The 21302-nt window shown below is 35.8% G+C and overlaps 1 non-coding gene across 1 annotated transcript; it reads left to right on the top strand.

Annotated features, from left to right (window-relative positions):
- Nucleotides 1-14188: 14188 nt before the first annotated feature.
- LOC117273185 (small nucleolar RNA R71) lies at nucleotides 14189-14295 on the top strand. Its single transcript, XR_004503148.1, has one exon. It is a non-coding gene; the product is annotated as a small nucleolar RNA R71 (small nucleolar RNA).
- Nucleotides 14296-21302: the final 7007 nt, after the last annotated feature.

The following is a 21302-nucleotide window of genomic DNA, read 5'->3' as shown; positions in this document are numbered from 1 at the left end:
CTTTATCTTACGGCCTACATATATCTAGTTATATTACTCACAACCTTCCTTCAACTTGTTTGCACCATAGATTTCCTTGTGTTATTCTAGAATGCCAAGTGAGACATCATATCGTCTTTAGCTCTTCTTTACTTTCTTAACTAGACCTCTCAGTACCTAGAAACCATGGGCTTGAAAATATATAACTGATGAAGTCGCTATCACTCCTAAATTCTGAATCCCAGTGCTTCTAGCCTTCTATTTGAAGTATGAACTATTCACAACCTTTTGCTTTTAAGTATCTCGTACGTTGTCCACATTTACCTTACTTACCTTAAAGTCTCGCATCACATCTTCTATCTCTTGTACGACCTCCCCTCCACACAGGTATAATTCACGTCCACGACTTGAAGCTCTATTGCAATACTTGCATCTCTGGTGCATACATAATTCAGTGGGAATCTCATATTGACTTCTTGTGAGGCTGGTATTTTTCTGACGCCCTTATAGTATATGGCTACTGTACTATCTCTCTTGTACCTCTGATATTTAAGAGTGATCCTGCAATGTTCTCAATCATGAGGTTTATAATTTTCTGGGTCCAACAATCAGACTCCTGATTTACTTAGTTGGTGTAACTCTTTTGTTTCCTCTTCCCTCTGATCAACCTTTATGTAAGATTAAGCTATCTTCCGATATGTGGCTCATGGCAGTATTTATTACTTTAGCCCTTCATGGACGCTATGGAATATCCATGATACTATCTTATAACAATTCAATCTTTTGTCTATGACCTGGGCTCAATTCTTTCTTTTAACCTATACCGGAATCTTCTACGGTTGTATGATTGTCAACATATATACCGCATGGATAATACTCTTAAATCTTAGGTACATTCATTATGTAATTATCTCCGGATTATTGATCGAATAATTCCTTTTGTTCCTTCTCAACTTTCTTTAAATGCAAGCAATTGCTTCTCCTGGTCGTTCTACCACTCGTTGCATGAATATTAGGCTTATTTTAGTGCCCACACATATTGGAATTTTATACAACCCATAGGATCTTGAATATCACCTTTAGGTTTTGATATATATATATATATATATATATATATATATATATATATATATATATATATATATATATATATATATTCCTGTTCATTAGCCACAATAGGTGCCACTTGCTGATGGATTGCATATAATGTTGTTGTGAGACTGTTATTATATGACCATTTCCTATTTAGGTCACTGTGCTTAGGTTAAAGCCTCCCTCCTTATTTCCTCCGCTAGTCTTTTATTGTAGTACTTAGGGAGGACCCTCTGATTCTTGCAAGGCTGCGAGCTTATTACATCGTATACTCGACGGGATTTTTGATGTTCGTACTCACATATAAAATTCCTTAGTTACTTACCTCCATACTTATATGCTTGTATGGTTGCTCCTAAACTGAAGTTTTGATTGTCTTCCCTTAACACTCATACGGTATCTTTAACTACCCCAACTCCTATCTGAATATTTCTCAAGGTCACGATGTCATATATGCGAGACTGAATCCCCCATGTTGGGGTTCACTCCATTTATCTTGTATAATTTATTGATTTGTCTGTATTCTCTTATCTAGCCATAACTAGGCTCTTCCTGAATCAACCACTAACTAATCGTTGTCCCACTCTCATATCAATATTCTGCATAATATTTCTTGGGTTATTTCCTTTGTCTTAACTTACGTCTCATACTGGCTCCTTATTTATCAATAACATCTCGGGCAGGAACCCTTACTTCCTTTCCTTGATGTCGTGTTTGCCTAAGGTTCTGGAATCGTAGCATATCTGTAGGCTTTGAACGAGTGCAATCTCATCCCTTTTTCATTAATTTTCTTTATCGCATTCTTCCTTTACCATTCCATAATTACTAGAACCGCTTAATTCTGACTTAATGCCACATCACTCCATATTCCCCTCTTTTGGGGAGTGCTAAGATCTAGCACTACGACTATCTACCTATAGATATTTTACCTCTTTAGCTTTGACATCTTTTCACATCATCGATGGCCTTTACTCGCCTTTCGGTAACCTTTCTGTACCAAGGATAACAAAATTCCTTACTTACGAGGGTGACACCAGTGTAGCTGGCACACACAGTTCTTTAAGCTTAACTTTGCTCACATTACTTGCTTTAGGGAAGCGTCTGCCTGAATGACCATTCTATGAATTTGTCATGAATCTTCTTCGATTGTTCATTCTACTATCAAATCACCCTATCCCTAATTCATGTTTAGGTTATCTTGTTCACCAATCCATACTAGTTTCTATCACTCTGGGGTCTAACTTTTCCTTTTGGTAATCGCGTTAGAGTTGCGAACTTATTTCTCTAAATGAAAATGTGACTTTATGACCTATATTCTTTTGTGGCCTCAAGGCCTATCACCTCTCATATTTTGTTTCACTTGACTATAGACTCTGTAATACTGTCATATTTTTGATCTACCGTTGTCATCCATGTATCACATCTTACTCATAATGTTTCCTTGTCTCTCTTCTTATTTCCCTGCTAATATTTCTGCCTATCCCTTTCTTTTGAAAACTTCAACAAACATTCTTTTGCTTTTAGCTCCCCTTGCTTCATTCGTTGGCTCTTCGGTTTGCTCAACGTTTTCGCTCTACTAGGGACGGGAGCCACAATAAGGTAGTATTTATCCCTTCCAGACTTTCAGTGCCTATCTTCTGAATTTTCTTGATCATGCTAGTATTCACATCTAATTGTAATGTTCTAGAGTGCACCATCTGGGTGTTTCATAAGGAGGTCTATTAGCACCTTTGTAATATCCTTCGGAAATGTCAACTAACTTAAACAATTCATCCATCATTTTGGGTTACTCTAACCCCAGCCGGATCCTGATATCCTGTCCTTCTCTTAAACCATATCCATTTGCTCTCATAGGGCATGACTGAGATGGGTGGATAAATATTCATGCCTTAGAGCTTCTTATCAAGAAGCTTACACCTTTTAGTATACGCATGATCCGCTAAAGACCTCATATTGACTCATCATAAGCATCACGCAGAATCGAGTTCCTCTAGCTTAACTCTTCCATAGCCACATGCAATCTTTTACCAATCGTCTTTCTGGATATGGACATCTTCGTATTATGAATAAGACAGAGTTTAGGAAATTGAGTTCTTACAACTGAGCTCTACCACACGATCTAGAGTGAGAAGAAAGAGAGACAGTCTTAAATGCCCTGTAGCCTCCTGCTTATAAATGTGGTGCACGACACACCCATAAACAAGACTCTACTAGACACGGCTCATAGACTCCCTAGGACAGAACTGCTCTGATACCACTTTTGTCACGACCCAATCCGATGGGCCGCGACGGGCACCTGGTACCTTACTAAATCGAGTACCAACGAAACGTATCTTTCTTATTACGTCATCATATACATGTGACATATGGGCCCAATAGGCCAACACCATCATTTATAAACTCAAAACATAGGCCGACAAGTCCGTACAATCTTTCACATACACGACATATGTCTACACGTCTCTAAGAGTACATAAATATCATAAAGGTCGGGACAAGGCCCCTCCATACTAATCAGTACATGTCCTAATCATACTGACCACACAAGCAACTCCGGAATAAATGGAGTGTACCAATATTTATACTGACGTCCCCAGGCAAAAGGAACGTCAGTACAAATAATGTATCGAGTATGTGAGGAATGAAAATCAGTAAATAATAGACATGAGAGAAACATGGAGTAAAAGACTTGACATGTACGTCTGCATAGGTTTGTGAATCATTTTATTTTTATAATGTCATGCATATGTGTATAAATGTCATACCATGCATTGGTATATGCGTTCATAACATCATCAAACCTCTGAGGGCATCCCATCATATCATTTCGGCCACTGTAGGCAAATCATTAACGTATACCAGCTGATCAGGTGGTGGTGCGTTAATAACGCCATAACCTTTTTCCCATATCTCATATACATATAATATACGCGTATATAACGCTATCTGGTCATGGGTCAATGTACATGTATAAATGCATAAAATGTATAAGAAATACGTTAATAAGCTTTTCTCGGAATGTTATAAAAATAATATGCATATCGGATAAATTTTATCAAATACGTATTTTTCTCAGACCCATGAACAGAAGATATAATAATAATTCACATGGGGAATCAAGAATATAGACACCCCTAATATTTCTATGAATAGAGTCATTTATGAATTGATACGACATACGACAATTGCGACAAAACACGTGACGACAAGACCTGAGTAGAAAAAATTCATATGATATTCTTGAGAAAGATTGTAGCGTGCTCTTTTAGAATTGCAAATTCCTTTGCTATTACGCAGTGTAACTTTGTATGAAATTCTTTGCTCAAAATCCGCTACTTTGCTAAATGCTAATTCACGTTCCTTTGTGAATTAGAAGTCTTGTAGTGAATAAGGTGATTCTTGAAATTCTTGAGCTTCACCCGTGAGCTTAAGTAAGTCTACGAATCAAGATTTTAATTGGTAAAAGAGTTATCCATTTTTAAGATCAAACATATCTTTTAAGTTATAAAATATTATATAGATTATTTCTAATACTTTAACCACAGAGTTCTCAAACTTTACCACATTACCAAATGACATTATAAGTCATTTATTAGGGTTGGGTTTGCTGCCACGTTGGGGAGGGGGTTAGTCTTATCCAAATTTATCCACTTAATTACTTAATTAATTGTTAATCTCCCACTAAAATCAATAATTATCCACTTATTCACATAATTAGAAATTATCTCAAGTTACTTAAAATACTACTCACTTTTAGTATACTTTGCACACCTTACTATTATGGTCATGTGGTACCTTGTATCGTACTAGTCCATAAATATCAGGTATTTTAGCTCGGGCCGTATTTTATCCCAAAATATCAAACTTCGACGAAATTTATTTTTTTCGATTTGCTTACCCTCTCTCCTTCACGAATTTACTCATCACTTGTTTGAAATAACATAATACTTATAATCTCAAAATAATCTCATTCCCGAACTTACGTCGATTAACTTGCGACGAAACTTTAACGTACGAAAATACGGGATGTAATATCTCATTTACGAGCTTTCATCAATTTACTTATGGCGTACTTTCACGTACGAAAACATGGGGTATAACAGTTTTCACCCATAAGACTCTTTCATTTTATTCATTTTTTCTTATGCCCATGATGTAAATTATTCCTTTATCCCGCTTGACTTAGCATACTCAATGATTGATCGGAAGGACTTTCTTTGGACCATAGTGTGAGCTTTTAGAAGGGATTAGAAATAAAGGACGGCATGACGGCTCAAGATAGTTTAAGATGAAAGGGTTCGAAATTATAATTTTTGGAATCAGATCTTTTGCAAAACTAAAACTTCTACCTCAGTTTTTTTGAGTCTGGGAAATTTTGAATTTTTATTTTGATGGGACCGAACCTCAGAGTAAGGCTGCCTACGTATCCTTAAAAGGAATCATGTCGAAAGTAGTTCAAACTAAAAGTTGTTTTGCTTTTGTTGCTTTTTTCTTCTTCTTCTTCTTCTTCTTCTTCTTCTTCTTCTTCTTCTTCTTCTCTTTTCTCTCTCTTTTTTTCTTCTTTTTTCTTCTTCCTTTTTTTTTTCTCTCTTTTTTATTCTTCTTCTTTTTTTTTCTTCTTTTTTTTTTCTTTTATTATTTTTTTCTTTTCTTCTTCTTCTCTTTTTTTCTTTTTCTTTTCTTTTTTATTCCCCAACTCTACTTCTAATTTCAAAAGTGAGGTATGAAAGAAAATAAATAAGGCTCAAAAAAGGATAGCAAAGAATAACAGTTTTTGGGTAGCAGAATAAAATGCCTTCGTCATTCCAACTTTGAACACGCCAAGTACAAAATGCAATTGAAGATAAGAAAAGAAAGCATACATAATATCTCTTGACGACATCAGAATTGATAGCCATATCTGCACATTTGCCTTCTATGTCTGTTAAATACAAAACACCATTGGGCAATACTCTTGTCACAATGAACGACCCTTGCCAGTTTGGGGCGTACTTGCCTTTAGTTTCGGCCTGATGCCGAAGGATGCGTTTCAATACCAGTTGGCCCACTTCAAATTTCTAGGGACGCACCTTCTTGTTATATGCTCTTGCCATTATTTTCTGATACAATTGACCATGACATACTGCTGCCAATATTTTCTCATCAATCAAACTCAACTGCTCTAGTCAGGTTTTGACCCACTCATTATCATCAATTTCAGCTTCTTGGATTATTATTTCAGGGTTAGACTGTTAAGATCTTGCTGAAAATTCCTCATGCATGTCATGTCATTGGAACCAGCATAAAAAGAACTATACAAAATAAAAATAAAAATGAAACACTCATTAGGAATAATGGAAAATAGAAAACTGCATTTCATCGAGAATAAAAGGATAGAAGAGTTTGAATATCAAAACAAGCAAAAGTGAAATCTCGGTTACAACCCTGGAATAACCCAGATAACAGAAAGAAAAACAAAGCAAACTACCAAAACTCCTCCCGGGTGGGGAGAGGAGTAGCTTCCCAATTACTAAGTTTCGCGTTCGGTCCAACAGGCTGCACATCTGTGTTGCTAGAACCTTCCCCAATTTCAACTATATCAACCTTAGCAAATAGACTTTGTGAACTCTTGGTCAGCTCTTTACCATCTTTAATTACTGGTTTCGAGACTAATGATATTGAAAGTTTTACAACTCCCGACTTGATAAAATACTTAGAGATGTGCGGGACAAGCTTGGTAGAATTCCCAGACTCCCTATCCTTACAAACTATTTCAATCATGTGCGTCTCTTCATGGGCTGGCAACGGATTTTGGTTGATGTTTGGCGCATCCAAGCTCTGTAACTCAATTTGATTTGTATCAATAAGCTCTTGGGTTGCTCTTTTCAAATGCCCCTCAACAATATCAATTATTGCTAAAGGAATCAATTACAATGTATAAATTAAGATTTCCCAAACATTCCCCCAAAAAGTCAAAAATCGACATCGGGCCCGCTTGGTCAAAACCCGAGGTTCGGACCAAAATCCATTCACTTGTTCACCCCCGAGCCCTATTATATAATTAGTTTCGAAATCCGACCCCAAATTGAGGTCTAAATCCCCAATTTACAAAAACCCTCAATTCTTCCTAAGTTCCTAGTTTTCTACCATGAAAAAACAAAAATTAGGGCTAGGAATTTAATGGGTGATGATAGAAATGGAAGAAAATGAGTTAAAGAGTACAAACCTATGAATTGATGTTGAGTTTTCTCTTCAAAATCGCACCTAGGCCGAGCTCTAATGGAGAGTTTATGAAAAATGGGTAAAATCCCGTTTTTGGTTTTGTCTTAAGAACCTGGGTGTCAGGCCTTCTTCGCGTTCGCGAAGGGCCTGCCGCGTTCGCGATGAGCAGCAGCCCGAGTGGCTTACGCGTTCGCGAGTCCTCCTTTGCATTTGCGATGGCTGTTCCCCCCTGTCCTTCGCGTTCGCGAGCCCATGCTCGCGTTCGCGTAGAAGAATGACTAACTCCTCCCCTAGGTCCCTAAAGTTTCGCGTTCGCGAGAAGCTGGTCGCGTTCGAGAAGGGTAAGTCCCCCATTGCTTCGTATTCTCGACCCGTTTACCGCGTTCGTGCTGAAGAAAATCATCCCCAGCACAGTTCACTCTTCGCGTTTGCCAGAGTACCTTCACGAACGCGAAGAAGAACACACCAGATATCAGCTGAAGCAAAATATCAGATTTTTCTAAATCCAATTCACCCCGTAGCCTATCCCAAACTCACCCGAGCCCTCGGGGCTCCAAACCAAATATGCACACAAGTCCTAAAACATCGTATGAACTCACTCGCGCGATAAAAACACCAAAATAACACCTAGAACCACGAATCAGACACCAAATCAAATGAAAATTTTAAGAAAACTTTAAAACTTCTATTTTTACAACCGAACGTCCGAATCACGTCAAATCAAATCCGTTTCTCAACAAATTTTACAGACAAGTCATAAATATAATAATGGACCTGTACCGAGCTCCAAAACCAAAATACGGACCCGGTATCGACAAGACCAAACATCAGTCAATTATAAAAATTATTAAACTTTTAATCTTCTAATGTTTCATCAAAATTCTATATCTCGAGTTAAGGACCTCGAAATTCGATTCCGGGCATACGCCTAGGTCCCAAATTATGATACGGACCTATCGGGACCGTCAAAATACGGATTCGGGTCCGTTTGCCCAAAACGTTGACCGAACTCAACTTAAATAAATTTCTAAGGCAAAATTCTTATTGTTTTTATCAGTTTTTAACATATTAGCCTTCCGGAAGAACACTCATATTGCTCACGCAAAATTAGGAAGGCCAAAATGAGGTTTTTGAGACCTCGAAACACAGAATTTGATTCTAAAATATAAGATGACCTATCGGGTCATCACAAGAGGCTACACGTAATCGTCTTTTTTCCTTTAAATATAGATTTTATTTTGAAAATATTATTATTTAATTATTCTTCTAACATTTAGAATTTTGAAATTAATTAAGATTTAGCTATTAAATTTTATCTTATGTGAATTATGATAAACTCCTAATATTTTATAATTTAAAATCAAATGAGATTTTACTTATTTTTCCTTAAGCTTTATTGAAATTTTGCTTTTGTATTCTTTTATGTCGTCTCTCTTGTTTGTGAATTTTTTTTCTTTTTATTTTTTGTTAGGGCATTTATTTTAGTACAATTATTTATTATTAAAACTAATTTAAGTTGTAATTTACTTTATTTTAAATATAGTTTTTATTCATATAAACGACTAAATTGGTAAACAAAATGACAGTCCTTTAAAACTTTATGTTAGTACCCTTTTAAAAAGAATCTCAACCTTAATCATATTTTTTAATTACTATGTACTTACGCGCTCTACTTTCGTATATTAATTAATAAATTATATCATGATATAACATAAAAGACAATGAAGGAAACTTTTACATGGGGTTGTGGTTGGGCTTCATAACAATATCAACAAAAAATAAACATTAATTTTTTTTAGAAACTTATATTTTTTTTAAATATTTGTTCAATAACTCAAACACGTTATATAATATTATTTATATAATTTTTAAAAATTATATATTTATTGATATAGGTATACGCACAAAACGCGTATCCTAAGACTAGTATACTATATTAAAAGCACGAAGCCCCTTAGCGAAATGTCATTTGCTTTTTTTTATCCTTTAAAATATATTTTTACATTATACAAAATAGTCATTTAAGTTATTTTCCTAATATTTAGGAATCTCAAATCAATTATATTTTTTATATAAAATTATTCCTTATTTGAACTAGGTACGAATACTAATATTTAGGAATTCAAAATCAATTGAAAGTTTAACGTATAAAAATCAGTACAACCAAAGAAAATATCACTAACATACTTTTACTACGTTTGTCTCTCATATCCTTTCATTGATAAGAGATATAGTTGACAAGCGCAAAACACATATTTATATTGTGCTCGGTAGTCAAAAATAGTATAGTATAATATCGTGTTTACGGGGATTGAATTTAAATAGTATTCTCGTAGTTTCTAGCTTGATTGTTATCCAGGAGGATCAACAGTTGATATTTATATACATAATAATAAAATTTAATTAAGAAGCTAAAATCTACAGCTATTGACTAGTGACTATCGAAACTAGGAGTAAGCAACTAAGGTTATCAGTGGGAGAGGATATGGTTTTGACAGAATAAGTGCAAGATAATTGTTCGGGATTTAACTCTAGATAATTCACTTCCAATGTTCAAGTGAGTCTCTCGAATTCACTCTATTATTAGTTCAAACGTTCAGCAAAAACTCCTCTCTCGATTGAGTTTTAACCTCACGAGATGAACCAATTTAAGCACTATAAAGATATGCAAGAATGCAAATTAGATCGGTCTTTAGAAGAACCTCTTTCGATTATTCTCCTAACTAGATTTCATCAATGATTCAACTAGCTTTTTCGATTACATAGAAGAATCTATTAACTCAACCAACAATATAATGCAAAGATATTACAAGTTATGCCTCTTTCGATTACAAGAACAAGTGAATATAGATGCAAAAATTAAATCTTCCAAAAACGATTCAAATACATAAACATAGAGTTATAATCCACAAACAATCATCAATACACCAAATCTATCAAAACCCAAAAGGAGCTACTCCATAGACATGGAGAAGTTCTTCACAAATATAACTAAAGTATAGGAAAACATAAATTCAATCCAAACCCGAATCTTGAGTGAGGAAGGAATCATGAAATCCTTGTGCTTGTGTTCTTCCCAAGCCTCCTTAGGTCGAAATTGTGTCAAAAGTCCATCTAAAATGATGTTTTGGTGTATTTAAGCCGTCCACAAACTAAACCCGGACGAAACTACATTTTTTTAAGCCAAAATAGGAAAGTACTCTAAGGATTTTGGGCTACCGCGTCGCGCCGCCCCATGCGATGCACTTGTGGACAATTCCGGAACATTTTGCAATTTCATTTTTGGGCACATTTTGCACTGCCGCGTCACGCCTCGCGGCACCCCATGCGGCGCGACTGTGTATTTTTCATAGAGTGAGTTCGTTTCTCCAATTTTTGACATCCGGACTTGGTCTTTGACCCTCGAATGTGATCCCGGCTTAATTGCTTGGGCTTCTACTCAGACTTCAAACTCCAAATAGCTCAAATTAGCTCCACAACATCTACATAACTCGAAATCACTACTCCAAGGCATAAAACACACAATAAGTGCAAAAACACTACCAATTAGAGCTCAACACAAGTAAAATACAGTAATTTGAGTGCAATACTACGGCTAAAATATGAGTTTCTAGCCTACCATCAATACCTCACACTTAAACCATTGCTTGTCCTCGAGCAATCAAATTGCACTTCACATAGAGATGACCTTCTTATCAGACAACTTCCATAAAGCATCATGCCGAGAATATTTAAAATAAACTAAGCACTCTAACGTAACATCCTTGCCTCAAAAATTTGACACAAAAACACCACGCATTTTTCACAACCTGCTCACTTAATATAACATATAAGCCATGTACATTACCTTTCCTTCACAAGTCGTGTGCCCTAACACAATCAATAGAGAATAGTTCCACACAATAAAGTCCAAAAACAATTAGGAACTCAAGATAGAAAGAATTAACTCACTCTCAGAAATAAAATTCATGTGCCACAGAAGACGTACCATAGGCTTGCCCGTAGTGTAATACTTTACTAATTCAAACTCATTCAGTCAAAGATCAAGTAGGACTTCAATTGGTTGTAATGTAGGCTACGAGACATATAGGATACATTTGGATGTAGTGACTACACCTCCCTGAGCACTTTAATACATATACATTAGAGATTTAAACCCCACACTTGTGTTGAACCAAACCCCAACCTTCATTCATAATAGCTTCAAGCTCCCCATATCTTTAAGCACATATAAGGTGAGAACTACCACTAGCAAGGAATCAATTTTTTTTCTAATTTTCTTTCCCAATCAAACTCTTTTTGTATCAATTCTCTGCATGTGACTTCACAAATTTTTAAACTGTGCATCTTTCTCCTTTTTCTATAGTTTCACTCAAAACCCGACCATACCTCACTTAGCTTTTCCAAGCTCATAAAAAAATTAAGTGCTCACGGGAGGTAAAAGGTTCAAACAAATAGACAATTCAAACAAAGGGGTTAAGCTTGTAATGTGGTTGCCAAAGAAATAGGATTACAGGCTCAACGGGGCTAACTAAGATACACATTAATTTGGTGGGTAAAATCATATATCTGGCTCAAAACAATGCCTATATTCCTTCCTATACTAAACAAGACTACTATTTCGCTTTGCAAACACACGGGGCAAGTTCTAGACATCAACTAATATGCACAGAATATCACAAAATCTCACACGCATATTGGCACATAACTCGCTTAGGATCGGATCTATCCCGACTCTCTAGTCAAAGCAGTTAAGCAGAGTCGAGATCAACAAATTAAGGTACTTATCCATGAGTCAAGAACTAAGCCTAGGCGTCACAACTAAAACACTTACTATTCTCAAGGCATAATAAAGTCAAGAGATATTGCTTTCATTTAAAATCACAGCACAAGATCGCCTACTCCTAAAAAAAAATAAAACTAACTACACCTGATTCAAACAAAACCCTTGGAAAAGAATCGAGGCACAAAGAAATATCAAGGGGAATTTTTTTCGATTTTAGTCCCTCAAGAAGACAACCGAGGAGGTCCATCGTTGGGAAGCCAAAAAGTTTCCAATCAAAAGAATTACAAGACACACATATACATAGATATATTCAATACATATATACATTCCCCACCCTACACTTTGAATCATATCATGTCCCCATGACACACAATTAAGAAGCATAAGGTAAAGAAACCTTCCCTGAACATCTAGTCGGGGTTTGAGTCGAAGTTGGGCTTCATCCCTCGCGTCCGAACTAATGCACACATCCATGCAGACATGGGCCTTCTTTGGGTATACCTCACACTTATCTTTCTCGTTCACCGCAACCTTCTCTTTCGCACCATTCACTTTCCATTCAACACCCGCAACTGGTTTGTCCTTTTGTGCCCCCTTTGCTACATCCATCTTGAAAGTCACAGTTTCACCCACTCTAAGCATGAGTTTTATCTCTTGTATATCTAATATAGCTCTACCCGTTGCTAAGAATGGTCTTCCTAGGATGAGGGAGACCTCCTTTTTCTCTTACATATTAACCACTATGAAATCTACAGGAAATACGAACTTATCTACCCGAACTAACACATCTTCCACTATCCCCTCAGGTATTATAGTCGTTTGGTCTGCCAGCTGCAAAGATATGGGTGCACACCTTATCTCTCCAATCTCCTGCTTCGGTTTCCTGTAGATAGATAGAGGCATTAAATTAATTAAAGCACTAGAATCACATAAGGATTTATCAAAATAAATAGTTCCTAAAGAGCAAGGTACGGTAAAACTCCCTGGATCTTCACACTTTTGTGGGAGTTTATTTTGCAGTATCGCGCTGCAATGCTCTGTGAGCTTGACCACTGAGGTCTCCTCTACTCTGCTCTTCTTCGTAAGGATCTCTTTTAACAATTTAGCATAAGCATGCATCTGTGACAGCACTTATGTGAATGGTACATTTACACGAACCTGTTTCAGCACATCTAGAAATCTCTCGAACTACTTGTCCAGCTTCTCTACTTAGCTTTTAGGGAAAAGGTAGCGCAGACATATGCTTGCTTGCCTCAGGTTCCTCCCTTCTCGAGTTTTCTTCTTCTTTTCGACACCACTTTTCAGTTGCTACCCGCTTTCTTTTTTATGCCTCATATCTTTTTGGATTGGGGTGAGAGCTTTCAACACTTGCCCACTTCTCAAAATTACAACATTCACAGTTTCTTTGGGATTTCTTTCTGTATCATCCGGGAGTGTTCTTGGGAGCATCTAAGACATTCGAGTAGCTAGGTGCCCAACCTTTCTTTCCAGGTTTTAAAAAGATGTGCCCAGTTCTTTGATAGCTGCATCATGGGCATCAAGATTCTCATCTATCTTGATAATGAAAGCCTTCATAAGATCTTCCATGTTGGATTGATTCAACTGTGGAGACTGATATTGCTGCCTTTGTTGATTTTGAAAACACGGAGCTCCTTGTTCCTGGAATCTGGGGTTATTTTGTTGCTATGCATTTGCAGTACCCCCACGTGAACTCTACAAAAAACTGACGTGTCTCTGACCCATTGCATTAAAATTATAGTTTCCTACAATATTCACTTTCTCAGTTGAGGCTTGATACTCATGAGTAGGGTGGCCTCTTCACGTATATCACAAGCCGCGTGAGGTACATTTTGCATCAAGGCTACAATCAGATTTCGTATTTCTTTAGCCATAACATCAAGTTGTACTTGCACAGATGTAGTAGCATCAACTTGGTGAACACCAATTAATTTTCTTCTTTCTGCACTCTCAGAGGGCCATTGATTAGCATCTTCGGATAATTCATCAAGAATTGTAACTATCTCTTCTGGAATCTACTTCATCAAGGGGCCTCCAACTGCATTGCTCAATGTTTTCTACGAGGCCGGTGTCAATCCTTCCTAAAAGTCCTGGAGTTGCATCTAGAGTTCAATTCCGCTATGTTGACACTTTCTTACTATATCCTTAAACCTCTCACATGCTTCAAAAACAGTTTCAGTCTCTTTCTGGAAGAAGTTATGAATTTCTCTTCTAAACTTGCCCATCTTAACCGAGGAGAAATATTTATCAAGGAATTTTCTGGTCATCTCCTCCCATGTTCTAATCGATCCATTGGGCAAGCTTCGAAGCCACTGCTTCGCATAATCTTTAAGTGAAAAGGGGAATGCCCTTAAGTACACTACATATTATGATACCCCACTGTATTGAAAGGTGTTCATAATCTTCTCGAAGTCTATTAGATGTGTGTTTAGATCTTCGTTTATCTTCCCTCTAAAGACACAACCGTTTTGAATGGTTTGAAGCAACCCTTGCTACAACTCGAAATTGTTTGCTGCAATTGGAGGTGGTCTAACACTTGATAATCCTTGATTATATACTAGTCTGGCATAATCACCTAATGCTCTACCAGGCCTGGGAACCGCATTCTCGAACTGGTCTTCAATCAAGGGTCGATTTATATTGAATCTTTGACCCCTATAGTCTTCGACGGTTTCCTCAGCAGCGCTACTATCCTTGCAGCTTCCTCTATGCTCCGCTGCTTCTCTTGAAGCTGCTTCTACCTCATTGTCACCATTATTAGCAATGTGTTCTTGGGTTGAAGGTTGCCCCAAGTACTTTACGGTGAACTCTTTTTCCTTCCTCAGTTGCCGCAGGCATTTTTCCAATTCCGGTTTGTAGGGTATTATTTCTTTAGAAGAAGATCATGTCATACACCATGGACTTAACCTGTTGCATACACATAGAGGAGAAACACGTGAAGAACAAAATAAAAGTAAAAGTAAAAATAAATTTCTGAATTAGCACTACAAACTATTTCAAACACTATTGATTGCCAATCTCCGGTAAAGACGCCAAAATTTGACGAGCGCAAAACACACACTTAAATTGTGCTTGCTAGTCAAAGATTGTATAGTATAATATCGTGTCCACATAGATTGAATTTAAATAGTATTCTCGTAGTTTCTATCTTGATTGCTATCCAGGAGGATCAACAATTGATATTTATATAATTAATAATAAAATTTAACTAAGAAGCTAAAATCTACAGCTATTGACTAGTGACTATCGAAATAAGGAGTAAGCAACTAAGGTTATCAGTGGGAGAGAATATAGTTTTGACAGAATAAGTGCAAGATAATTATTCGGGATCTAACTCTAGATAATTCACTTCCAATGTTCAAGTGAGTCTCTCAAATTCACTCTATTATTAGTTCAAACGTTCAATAAAAACTCCTCTCTCGATTAAGTCTTAACCTCATGAGATGAACCAATTTAAGCACTGTGAATATACGCAAGAATACGTAGTGGATCGGTCTTTAGGAAAACCTCTTTCGAATATTCTCCTAACTAGATTTAATCAATGATTCGACTAGTCTCTTTCGATTACTTAGAAGAATCTATGAACTCAACCAACAATATAATGCAAAGATATCACAAGTTATGTCTCTTTCGATTACAAGAACAAGTGAATATAGATGCAATAATTTAATCTCCCAAAAACGATTCAAATACATAAACATAGAGTTATAATCCACAAACAATCATCAATACACCAAATCCATCAAAACCCAAAAGGAACTACTCCATAGACATGGAGAAGTTCTTCACAAATATAACTAAAGTATAGGAAAACATAAATTCATTCCAAGCCCGGATCTTGAGTGAGGAAGGAATGATAAAATCCTTGTGCTTGTGTTCTTCCGAAGCCTCCTTAGGTCGAAATTGTGTCAAAAGTCCATCTAAAATGGTGTTTTGGTGTATTTAAGCCGTCCCCAAATTAAACCCAGACGAAACTACCTTTTTTAAGCTGAAATAGGAAAGTACTGTAAGAATTTTGGGCTACCGTGCTGCACGCCTCGCCGTCCCATGCGGCGCGCTTGTGGATAATTCCAGAACGTTTTGCAATTACATTTCTGGGCACATTTTGCACTGTCGCGCCGCCCCATGCGGCGCGGCTGTGTATTTTTCTTAGAGTGAGTTCGTTTCTCCAATTTTTGACATCCGGACTTGGTCTTCGACCCCAAACGTGATCACGACTTAATTGCTTGGGCTTCTACTCAGACTTCAAAGCTCCAAATAGCTCAAATTAGCTACACAACATCTACATAACTCGGATTCACTCCTACAAGGCATACAACACAGAATAAGTGCAAAACACTATCAATTAGAGCTCAACACAAGTAAAATACAGTAATTTGAGTGCAATACTACGGCCAAAACACGATTTTCTAGGCTACCATCATTAATACCGATTATATTTTTAATTCTATACAATATCCAATATAATACTATTAATTAATTAATGTTTACCTAGAATAAAACACTAGATTTTAAAGCTAACAGTTTATTTACCATTTCAAACTTGATCATTCTAAAAAGATAATCTGAAGTCCCTTAAAATATGTGTTAATTACTATAAGAAATACTTTATTTAATAGTTATTTAATTATTATCCTAAAAGCAATGCAGAAAGTCTTAATATTTTGAACTTTAAAATATTAAACTTTTACTTTATATAAATCATGCACTTAAATTATATATAAATAGCATGAAAGAATAAAAAGATTAATGACGGTAAATTCTTTCCTTGTAAATAAAATTTTAATTGCCATAAAAATGAATAAAAAGATTAGAGAAAGAGGACGTAAATGACTATTAAATCTTTGTCCAAGTCTCCTGATGATGTAGTTTTAAGGTAATTAAAATGTTGTTATTAACTAGGATAGAATCCACCTTAATATCTCATCAGTAGATACTCATATCTCCCCGAAATATTTAGAATACAGTGCGGAGCTCGGTTTATGAATAATAATGGAGGTGATGCACTTTTTAATAACTTTTTTATGTTTTGATTTATATGAAATTCTTTTTATATCAAGATCTTTTGAAATATAATAGATAATTACACTAATAATATTACTCAATATTATATTTTAACTTTCAATAGTTTTAAATGAACTATTATAATAATACGGAATGTTAAGCATAAATCTATAATGAACACAAAATTTATCATTTATTCTGAGATAATTTATGAGATCTTTTAATTTTTAACGAATGATACATTTAGTTGAATATAAGTGGGCCTCTTAACTACAAAAGGTAATTATGGTTCTAGGAATTTAAATCTTAAATTTTATTTCTGGTATTTAGTGATTATTAATTATGTGAGATCTAACAAAATACCATTTCTTTTCTTTTCTTCTATGTTTTCGGAATACGTCTTGCATGGATGATTTTCCACCCATTTAGTTTTTTTACAATCTGAAAAATAAAATTATTGAATAAAAATGTAGTTATAATTTTTATATGATCTAATTATAAGAATTAGAATAAGCAAAAAATAATTATGTCTTTTAAATATTAAGAATAAATAATTAAGTATTTAAATTAATTACAAAAAAATTTAATTATATTCTTTTCCAAATTCTTAATACAAGTAAAATTATTTTCAAGTTAAAACAAATTTTAGGGTACATAGATTATTTTCACAGAAAGACCATTGATAATGCAAGAAATCAGTAAATAGAGCAAAATCTATTACCGTATAATATTAAAATTTATCTTGGTTAAAATCCAAACTAGAAAAAACGTGAATGAAACAATACAAGATAGAATGTATCCAACATTATTGATTATCTGGAGGAACTTACACTTTTATTTTATAACTCAAACATAATTTTTAAATAAATTTCATTGAGATAGGGTACACGCATGCGTATCCTGAGACTAGTTTATAAATAAGTATAGAGCATGCACATCTACTTATATAAACACAAAAATCAAATATTGTTGATTGTTTTCTAAATCTGGTTTTGATAAGCTAAATCAAGCCAAAATACATATCAAATTTTTAGGTCAATTTAAATTATTTCTTTTGAGTAGTTTTCTACATAAGTTTTACGTCCATACAAGCTGAAAATTTTCAGAGATTTGGTACTCTTTCATTTTAAGCCAAAATTCAAGTGTCGGATGTACAGTTCATACGTGGATACAAAACCCCGGCCAATGAAGAATTTCCACCAAGTATACATTCACTAAGCCGACTGCCTAGGAGTGACTATACAAGGACTATGAGTCTCATCACTATTCACCAAGCTAGCCAATTTAACATATCTTTAGCTTTGCGGCTTCAACTTCTCATCCCACTCCGCTCGGCTTCTTTAGGACTCAAACCACTTGATTTTTTCTTCTTCGACTTAGGTAAATATTCACTGGTACAGCTTTAGCTCAAGCAAGGTCAAAACTTTTGACCCAATAGAGTTTTCTTGTTTAAAATTTATAAATCATCTAACCGGCCAAAAGCGGGTTGGACATTTGAGGATCCTATTAGACAAATGTTCCTTTGTTAAAATACATCGTAACACATTAGTGTTACTAACGGTTGTTAATGAAACTGACGGTTTTGGAGAGGAATAAAGGGTGTCTCGTATCGGTTTAATTTGAATTTTCAATGTCGTTCCATTATTAGCTTTTCCCGTATCTTGAATATCCGTACATCAAATTGTAGTAGAAATGATATTAGCTCATCACTTTTGGCTTGTAATTTAAATTTAGTCACTAAGTATTAAAGTGATACATGATCATTTATTCTTCTCCTTCTTAGAGTAATAAAGCATATCGTTTTTAGGATCAAAATTGTTATAAGTTCTTTTTTAATATTGTAATGACCCAACCGGTCATTTTGACTTTTAGAACCCCGTTCTCCTAAATAAAACTCCCCGTATGTACTTTTATTAATTTATGACTTGCGAGATGGTTGGTTCGGGATTTGGAAGTGTTCGGGTTGAAATCGGAACACTTGGTTCCTTAATTTGGCTTTAAAAGTTCAAGTTTGACTTCGGTCAATATTTTGATAAAACGACCCCGAAATCGAGATTTGATGGCTCCAATAGGTTCGTATGATGATTTTGGACTTGGGCGTACGTTCGAATCGGGTTTTGGACAGCCCGGGAGCGCTTCGGCGCTTGATAGTAAAAAATCAACTATTTAAAAGTTTAAGCTTTTTTAGATTTGGTTTGGAGTAGGTTTTGGAGTAATTGAAGTCCATTTGGAATTTCGATCCTGCAAATAGTCCCGTATGGTGATTTAAGGCTTGCACGCAAAATTGCGTATCTTTTCGGATAGTATAAGTATGATTCGGCGTGTTCGGAGAAATTTAGAAACTTGAAGTTCATATTTTGATCCAATTCAGTTTTGGGGTGCGATCCTTAGTTTCGTTGTTGATTTACGTGTTTTGAGAGTTCGAGCAAGTCCGTGTTATATTTTTAGACTTGTTGGCGCATTTGGACGGGGGCTCGGGGTGAGTTTTGAACCATCCGGAGCTAAGTTGAAAAAATCAGAATTTCCAGTTTTGGTTTCCTTCTTCGCGAACTCGGAAGGACCCTCGCGTTCGCGAAGAAGGAAAAGTGGGAACTAGGCAATTACCCTTCGCGTTCGCGTGGAGAGTGACGTATTCGCGAAGCCTAGGACTTTTGGCTTACGCGTTCGCGAAGGAGGACTGGGGCCGGGGTGAAATTACCCTACGCGTTCGCGAAGGGCAGGCCAGTAAACCTTCACGTTCGCGAGACCCCTGTCGCGTTCGCGAAGGGTAAAATTTTAAGGCAGTGAATTTTGCCTTCGCGAACGCGAGGCACTAACCGCGTTCGCGAAAAAGGGGTTAGCAGTGCTAGGCAGAATGTCTTAAAAACGGAATTTCACCATTTTTAACCCATTTCTTTCATTCTTGGGTGATTTTAGAGCTTTTTGAGAGGAGATTTCAACTAGCAACTTGAAGATAAGTTTATTCTACACACTTTGAGTTAAATACATAGATTATGGGTAGATTATAACCTGTAAATCATGAAAATTAAGTGTTTAGATGAAAACCCTAGATTTTTATAAAAACGAAATTTTAACCACGAAAATGGTTATGGAATTGGATGGAAATTGTATATTTGAGTTCTTGAGATTATGAGTAACAAATTCCTCCGAAAACTTCCGGAATCCGGACATGTGGGCCCTGGGTGAATTTTAGGAATTTTACCATTTTGAGTTGGGTAATTAATTTAATAGTCTAACTTTGAATTATTGAGCATGTATTAATTATTTTATATAACATTTGGATAGTTTCGGATTTTTCGGCACCGAATTGGGATTTTTAAGCAACATTGTGATCAGGGAGTGGGCTTTGAGACAAGGTAAGTCTCTTGCCTAATCTTGTAAGTGAGAATTTACTCCATAGGTAATTCATATTAATAATTGCTGCTAATTATGGGGGCTACGTACGCACGAGGTGACGGGAGTCCGTGTGTGGCTACTAATTATGTTAATGTCTGGATAGTTTAGGATTCAAATCATGAATTACTTGTGATAATTGCTACTTTTATTTAATTAAATTACTGGAATTTTATTGCAAATTATTTGAGGAAATAGGAAAAGATCGAAACTTCACATTCTCGAAATTTTGTGTAAATTATTGAATTGTTAATAGAGATTGAAAATCCTACATATTAATATTATAATAACTTCTCATTCCGGAGGTTCATAAGAAAATGTCCTCATTTCTTGTGGAGCAGGCCGAACGCCTCGACAGTATAGATGCATCTATGGTCGCGTCGCACGTCCCTCGACAGTATACACGACACTCTGGATCGAGCCGTACAACCTCAGCAGAATTCGTGCCTAATAATAATAATTACACGATACCTTGATACTTTAATTTCTGTTTCTGAAGTTAATTGATAAATTGAAAATTATTGGAATGTAAGGAATTAATTATTTTTGCTTGTTTAGAAATTTATTGTTGTTCATCTAAAAATTATGTTTAATTAAATATTTCTATTGTAATATTACTGACCTATAGTGAGTGTCAAAGTCAACCTCTCGTCACTACTTCTTCGAGATTAGGCTTGATACTTATTGGGTATACGTTGTTTACGTACTCATGCTACGCTTGCTGCACTTTTTATGCAGTACCTGAGACAGGTACTATCGGAGCACACCCACGTTATCCAGAGGCTTAGTGGTGAGCTACTTTTCTAAGCCGCTCTGCAGCAACTAGTAC

This window comes from Nicotiana tomentosiformis, chromosome 11, assembly GCF_000390325.3.
Source record: "Nicotiana tomentosiformis chromosome 11, ASM39032v3, whole genome shotgun sequence".
NCBI classification, from domain to species: domain Eukaryota; kingdom Viridiplantae; phylum Streptophyta; class Magnoliopsida; order Solanales; family Solanaceae; genus Nicotiana; species Nicotiana tomentosiformis.
The sequence above is the reverse complement of the archived record's forward strand: the minus strand, read 5'-3'. Positions and strand labels throughout refer to the sequence as shown.